At 37.8% G+C, this 7,836-nt stretch overlaps 1 protein-coding gene across 4 annotated transcripts in view; it reads right to left on the reverse strand.

Moving 5' to 3' along the window:
• The window catches only part of LOC108680257, a 17,071-nt gene extending 9,934 nt beyond the window's left edge, over positions 1 to 7,137 (reverse strand). For all 4 annotated transcript variants that reach the window (XM_018169046.2, XM_047881895.1, XM_018169045.2 and 1 more), the window contains exon 1: positions 7,041 to 7,137. The gene's annotated coding sequence lies outside the window, so the exon portion shown is untranslated. The remainder of the gene's footprint in view (positions 1 to 7,040) is intronic.
• Between the last annotated feature and the right edge of the window lie 699 nt (positions 7,138 to 7,836).

A 7,836-nucleotide genomic window follows, 5' to 3' on the forward strand; every position in this document is an offset into this window, starting at 1 on the left:
CCGGCAATAAAACCATGTTGACAATCTGATATGAGATGGTGAGCAGTCAAGTGATCGATAATCCTATCCCTCACAACAGATTCCATCAGCTTACAAACAACACTTGTCAGACTGACAGGGCGATAGTTGCCGGGGCTGCTTTTGTCACCTTTTTTGAACAACTTGTGTTTCTATTGAAGACTGCGATACCTCCTCAGTATTTCTGTCGACTCACACCCAAAAGGCATTTTCCCCGTCATGCATGACTTGTAAGACAGTATATCACTCATTTCTTTGATTGGCATATTCCTCGTCATGCATGCATATCTGGACAAATTCACACTGATTTCTTTGAGTATATGCAGCGTCATGTAAGCTCCGTCGTGCCGATGGTCCCCAGCTAAGCCCCGACATGTCGTGCAGATGTCGTGGCATGGACGAAGAAATTGTACAATTTCCTTGAGATGGCTCGGCTTCAGATACCTCGTCTGTTGTTATGCTTCGGATTTGAAAATATTGGAAAATATGTATAAATTTGAAATATTATTACTAAAAGATACGGAATTTCGTGACAGAATTTTGAAAATATACAGAATTTTTATTCAGAACTTTGATACTACTGAATTTAGAAAATTTATAGATTATTTGAGACCTTAATTATTCTCAAAGTTGATTAGTTACTGTAAAACGTTGATTAATAAGTTACTGTTGATCGTTCTATACTGTGGATATTTTAATGCGTAATTTAAGATTAGTTTATTTGATATTTCAACGTGTCATTGTTACCATATTTTTTAATAGGTCCTTGCAAAATATTCATGCTCAAAACGACTGCAAAAAAATAATAATAAAATAAAGTTTTGTCCACTTTTTGCACTTGGTTAGGTCGCAATGACCCAGTTTGGGAATGGGAGCGTTTCAATGCTATAGTTACACTCTCTGCTCGTGCTGTGTGTAAGAAAGTGTGTCATTAATGGGACAATACGACACAAACATTTCCCAGAGTGGACCGTTGAAAGCAAGGTCGTTTGTACCACTCATCCTTTCACCACAGCGCCTGGAATGTGATGAGATGACACTTTTGTGGTTTTCCCTTTGCACACACAATTGTTTTCCGTGTTTTTAAGTTTTTTTTAATTTTTGTGGTATTTTCTTTGCCTTTAAATTTCTGGTTAACTTGCGATATAAGCAAACACGTGATTTTAATAGTCAGCGCGATGACAGTGATGTTATTATCTAGTTGTTATCCTTACAGCATATTTTTGTGATGCCAGGAAGTTTGTTCTCGTTTGTTCTGTAATTGTTATCGCTGCAGCAACATCAGCAGCAATTATTGAAGAGAAAGACACGCACCACTTTCCCTACCGTACCAGTCGCTGGGAAATCGCTGCTGCATCCAATATTACTTGAAATTTAAGAGCAAAGAAAATTATACGAAAATTTATTAAATATTTTTAGAAAAAGTTTTTGAGTCCGTCCATCGTCAGTTCTAAATTTCTAGAACTGACGATGGAGTTTGACTCCGAAACGTTTTATATAAAAATATGACAAATTTTCGTGGGATTTTATTTGATTTTAAATTTTAAATCAATTTGTGATCGAAGCAATCGAATGATATTATATTGTTGACATTACTGGCAGCATCGTCGGTATCATGACCTAACGGGCATTGTATATATGTCGTACAATGATTCAAAGTTATGATCTAATAAAAAATACCTTTACTAAGCTTGAACAGTCATATAAAAGATTTATATGATAATCAATTACGTGGTATATGGGCTGCTCGACATGATCGAAGCCAGCGCTTTTTGAGTTGTTATTGATGTTACATTTTCGTTTCCTTTCATTCTTTAAAAATTAATAAAATAAAAAATAAAAAAAAATTAAGAATAATTGCGAAGAATGAAACTTCTATGCTGAAATATTGTTTCCAGCATATCATCACCCGATACCGCATCGCAAAATTTCCCAAAAAATCTTTGGCAGCCAAAAATTAAAGAAATTTTTCGCAAAATCCAGAGTTCGCGCAGCCGCATTTCCGATGCGTAAAGCCGTCGCCGTGCAGGGAAGCCGCTACGCTTTCTCTGCGCGTATTTACTTCACTCGGAGAAATAAGAGGCTCATAGTCCAATCTGCGATGCACTTTTCTCCCTAGTTTGGGTCATCCGCACCCAGTTTGGCATGTCAAAAGGACGTATCAGTGCTACGTTCGCGCCGTGCTCGCGCTAAATTTGGGGGGCTAAAGTGTGTCACTTTTTGGGCAATGTGAACCATTAATTTATTATGAGTGTTTGCACAAACACATGCACGAAGTCTTTGATATGAAAATTTTATGACTTCCATGCGTGCGTGATTCAGAAACTTCGTGTACATACACGCAGAAAAATTAATGGGTCATATTGTCCAAAAGGTGACACACTTGCTGCGCGTAGCATTGCTACCACCTGTTTCAGGACCAAACTGGGTCAAGATGAACTTCAGGGCAAAATTTGCATCGCTATTTGGACAAAACCTCTCATTTCTTCGAGTGTACGTTTTATACGAGTACATGGAGAACCTATATAGTCATATGGTACGTCTTGTGGCGCCTTAAACTTGGGGAACATTTTTTAAAAATGTTTTGACAGATAGCCACATCTTTTGCTATCTTTACCTGGGCAAAAATTTACGAAACATCAAGAAAATTTCTTATTGTACACAAAAGTAAAGAAAAATTAACGAAAAGGTTACCAAACCTCTATGCGTAAATTTTGCAGATAGTAAAAAGACTGTACCTTATTTCCTCAAATTATGATTCTTTGTAATTATGCGATGCATGCTACAGAAAACACCCACTCTTTTGCTCCGTGGAAAGGTGTTTGTTCAAATTTATATAAAAAATTAATACACTAAAATCCAGATAAGATTACAGTAATTCATATATATATTTATTTCGCTAATGAATGCATCAGAAACCAGGTTATTTTGTAAAAATTGTTGGGAACAATAATAAAAATATTAAAAGTGCCACCGAAATTCGGGATTTTATTTTTGGGAAAGTAGAAAGAACAGCAAGTTAATATTCCAGCTCACACTTTCGATTTTCATAACCTTCAGCAAGTATAAGTCGTTAACCTTTCTCATTCCTTTCACCTAACCGTCCGATTATCAAGACGGTTCCCCGGTTTATACGCCGCCTATCGCTCCTCCTATACAACTCCTACGCACAACTTTCCCTCACTAACGCAGGCGTAACAAACAACGAACACACTGCGAATGTATGCGTGTGTGTGTTTGTTATGATATATTGTGAATGTTATTAGTAATTACACCTAAGCTAGAGTGTCATAAAGTTAATAGTTATTATACTTACATGTGTGAGAGTGGGTGTTATGATGCATTATGAATGTTATTAGTTGTGATGTTTACGTGTGTGAGAATCCTTGTAATGTAAAGAATATTATAATTCAAGATATCTACTAGTGTGAAAATGCACTTTTAGAAATATTGGTGAAAAAAATGGCATGACCAGCATTCTAGTGCATGGCCGTCCGTCTGCGAAACTAAACATTGCCACCATTTTTTTCATAAATGGTTTGAGTTTTCATATAACTTGAAAAAAACGGTGATACGGTAAATTATACGGAGCGTCCAGCCAGACTGCTTTTCCATCGTTCTTCTGAACAGTGATGTTTTGACGTTATGCGTGTTAAATGTACTCTATACATTATAAATATTATTCATCATGATACCTAAATTTGCGTAAGAGGTCGTTGCCATTAACAATTCTACAAGCGCATATACTGATCCCAGCCATCCTGCGTCATTACTATAGCCTATGTAACAGGAGAAGTAAGTTTGACATCAATCTGGCGTTCAAGTTTAAGCGGATTAAAGGATCAGCACCAAACGCGCGTTGCAGGATAGGCACTAATAAGGCATTAAAATTTCAATCGTATATCACCAAGTCACACAATTAAACAAGTCTCTAAAAATATTAATTATGTCTCGATCAAATATGCATCTTTTAAAATATTTCTTTTATCTAGTCTCATTATACGGCTGTTCAAATTAGAGCTTCTATAGTTTCATTCTTCTATTTAATAAGAATAATATTAGTTAGAAAATTATTAGTCTCTATATAATTATTTATTATTAACCCGAATTCAGAAATTCCCACCACAAACTTTAACCGTCCAACAAACAGTACTAGTGCAGTATAAGGAACCCCTATACAGTAGAATACTGTTGCAGGAAAGCGCAAAACACGTTGCCTATAGATAGATAATAATTAAATTTCATTGAAAGGATCTGTTTACGAAAAAGATTCTACGTGAATGAAAGATTCTACGAATGAAATGAACGTGCATCATTTAATGATCGAAAGGTAAATCAACATATATACCATGAAGGATCTGTCAGTAGGAATGAGACGGTATATAAACTTCAAAATAAACACGAACACTAAATTATAGTAATTTCAGCAAGACCTATCCTATACGTCAGCAGTTATACCGCTGAGAGGTAGTCAGACGTGGTCCAAGATCGACTGTAGGTCAAAAATCAGGTCCAAATGCGGGCACCCAGCGGACGAGTGCAGTGCTGGGAGTGGAAATGCCGGGACTTGTTTTATCCGACGTTCACAAGTTGCAGCTTCCTTCTACGCGGTTCCCCGAGAGGAAAGAAATTCAACTGGACGATGGAGTGCAGGAGAAGTACGGCGCTGGAAGTAGCACCAGCTTCGAGGCTGGTTCTTTAGGTTACTACCTCGCAGCCGCCCCCCTCCATGGCCAGCGACAGAGGTGAGGCGAAATATTCAGAAATTTGAAAGGATTAAGAGCGGACGGCAGCGTCGGAGGTGAATCCAATGCACTTTACCTGCCACACCGTTACCGCGTCCTGCCACGCCCGTTTCATAGGCAGGCAGCTCAATCGAGAGTGAGACGACAGACGCTAACGTCCAACTTCAGCTTCGAATAATGCGTTGGATGAAATAAAAGGCGCGGCCGGCAGCCTGCAGAAATACGTGCGGCAGCTACAGCACCTTTAGCCCTGTAGGTATTCAGTAACTGTACAACACAGTAACTGTTCAACACAGTAACTGATCAACACAGTAACTGTAAAATCCAGTAACTGTACAACACATTACTGTGCTACACAGTAATTTCACATCGGTGACACTAGTGCAGAATGTATAGCGCACCGTGCTCTCGCTTTCTGATCACGAGAAGCGTTTTTTGTGATGAAATGTCAGCCGGGAACTGTAAACAAGCGCCTCAATGTGGTGAACTGTGATGTGTCATGTGTGTGATGAGATACGATAACTTGCGGTCTAATATAATAAATCCTCACAGAGAAAACTTATCTGCCACTGCGATGAAAAAATTAATAGTGGTGACAATGAGACAGTTGTGATGCAAGGAAGACGTGACGGTGAGTGTGAGAGCATGCATGTTAATTTGTTCAAGTGGATGGTTAGGTATAGAATTTCTATAGAAGTCTAGTATTGAGTTTAGATTCCACCATCCCTGTACAGAAAATAAGCTACCGCACGTCATGGGAGTTGATCATCATGAATACGGTATCATGAATGCGGTATCATGAATACGGTATCATGAATGCGGTATCATGAATGCGGTATCATGAATGCGGTATCATGAATGCGGTATCATGAATGCGGTATCATGAATGCGGTATCATGAATACGGTATCATAAATACGGTATCACGAATACGGCATCATAAATGCGGTGCCATGATTACGGTATCATGAATACGGTATCATGAATACGGTATCATGAATACGGTATCATGAATACGGTATCATGAATGCGGTATCATGAATACGGTATCATGAATGCGGTATCATGAATACGGTATCATAAATACGGTATCATGAATACGGTATCACGAATACGGCATCATAAATGCGGTACCATGATTACGGTATAATGAATACGGTATTGTGAATTTTAGCGTATCATGCATAGCTATCGAAATTAGGAACAATATGCAAAAAATAAAAGCAAATGATGAATATTTGAAATCATCGTGGATACGGTGACATGATGATATCAAGATTAAAATTACACTCAAGAGACAAAAAATCAATGAACCTGAGTAAATGTTATATATTCGCATGTTTCACTCATGAAAAACTAGCTCCCGTACGCATGACGCATCAAGATTGGAATTACAACCTACATAATAAGTGTTAATAAACTTAAAAAAGTGTGTCATGGATATTTACACATGAAAAACTAGTCCATTTACTCGCGAACGCGTGACGCATTTCTACGGACTCAGGATGCCACTTTCACTCACGCATCATTAATTGATGAGTCATGAGGAAAAATGAATTTATGTGGCGAATTTTGTTATCCTGGATTGGCTTTAAATAAACTTTTATAATTCATTGTTGTCTCAATATTTCATCGTTTCCTGTGTGGTTTAATATGACCATCATTATTTTTTATGTTAGATGTTGACGTTGATATTTTTTGTTATAAGCAACCTCAATGAGTTCTGAAATTGTTATCTACATATTTTGACATCTTTTGTCTGAAATAATTCAAATCTAAATGAAATATTATAACAATTCTAGTGTGTTTTATGAACGCTAAAATAAATTCGTTGGGTGCGGAGTTAATTTTTTATTGATGTTATTTTTTTGCGAGACAAGGAACAGCGAAAATTACTGTTCGCATATTTTCATTAAACATGAATTATAGATTAAAGGAAGATTTAAATTCGTGAACAAATTATTTAAAATTTAATTAATTCATCATTGCCCTCATAGATGACCTCACGACGTCCGGATACCATTTAATGTTCGTAATAATTCAGGTTGCGAGTTTAGCAACGTTGTTACGTTCATTCAGAAGAGCTCGCAAAAACTAAAACTAAAGTCGACCATTACCAGACTATTTAATGCAAATTTGATTTCCGCGGAGCAGGAAACCAATCTGTAGAAACGATTCAGTTCATAATAAAATATTCCATGTGATGTCATTACGTTTGCTTTATTTGTTATATACGATATTTTTATATTCCTTAGAACAGTTAACCACAGCATCCTACCTTATCGATTGCAGTTAATTCCCTTCACCGATGAACAACAGAAGGCGCGGCACTCAGGAATCTACCTCTCTCTTTCAGTAACTGCTAAAACAAGAGAGCTGCGCTAACCTTCTCCCACAACTTCCAGTGAGACACTGAGCCTCCTCTCGTCGGCGTCTTATTGTTATTCCAGTGAAAGTGAACCACCGCTGAGGTGAACAAGGGTCGCGTACACAGAAAAGATGTCTTCATTGGCCGAGGGAATTTTTGTGACGCAAACATTTTATTTCTGAAATACAAATCTATAAAGAAGGATGGAACTAAACTTATTACAAAATAAGAGTAATTGAAATGATGTATAACATACAATGTACAAAACATAGGTCAAGAATAAGTTATTTCAATATTGCTAACAGCTCTCAGATCATAACTCCGGTTCATCTTCGTGCTTTTTTTCGCTGTCGTGTTCATTTCAGCCGCGGGTGCGGAAATGTTAACCGCGGCGCGCAAGCATCCGGCTAGAATGCCAGCTATAATAAGCGTCAGGTTACTGCCTTTGCATTTGTCAGATTGCTTGCAATAATAAAATGCAATGCAATATTTTTTAGTAGTTTCAATGCACTAGAATAGTTATTGTAGCGCACCGTTGGTGATGCTGATTTCCATTTACTGAGATAAGGAGACGTCTAACCGGATTTTGCATTCAAAGCGCACACCCGCGTCAGAGGTCATCTCCTCATCCCCTGAACTTCTTACTTTCACTTGCCGGGGCCGCGGCGGCATAGCGGGAAACACCAAGGTCAGCGTGATCTGCCAC

The sequence above is a fragment of the Hyalella azteca genome, unplaced genomic scaffold (genome assembly GCF_000764305.2).
Source record: "Hyalella azteca isolate HAZT.00-mixed unplaced genomic scaffold, Hazt_2.0.2 contig9088, whole genome shotgun sequence".
NCBI lineage: Eukaryota > Metazoa > Arthropoda > Malacostraca > Amphipoda > Hyalellidae > Hyalella > Hyalella azteca.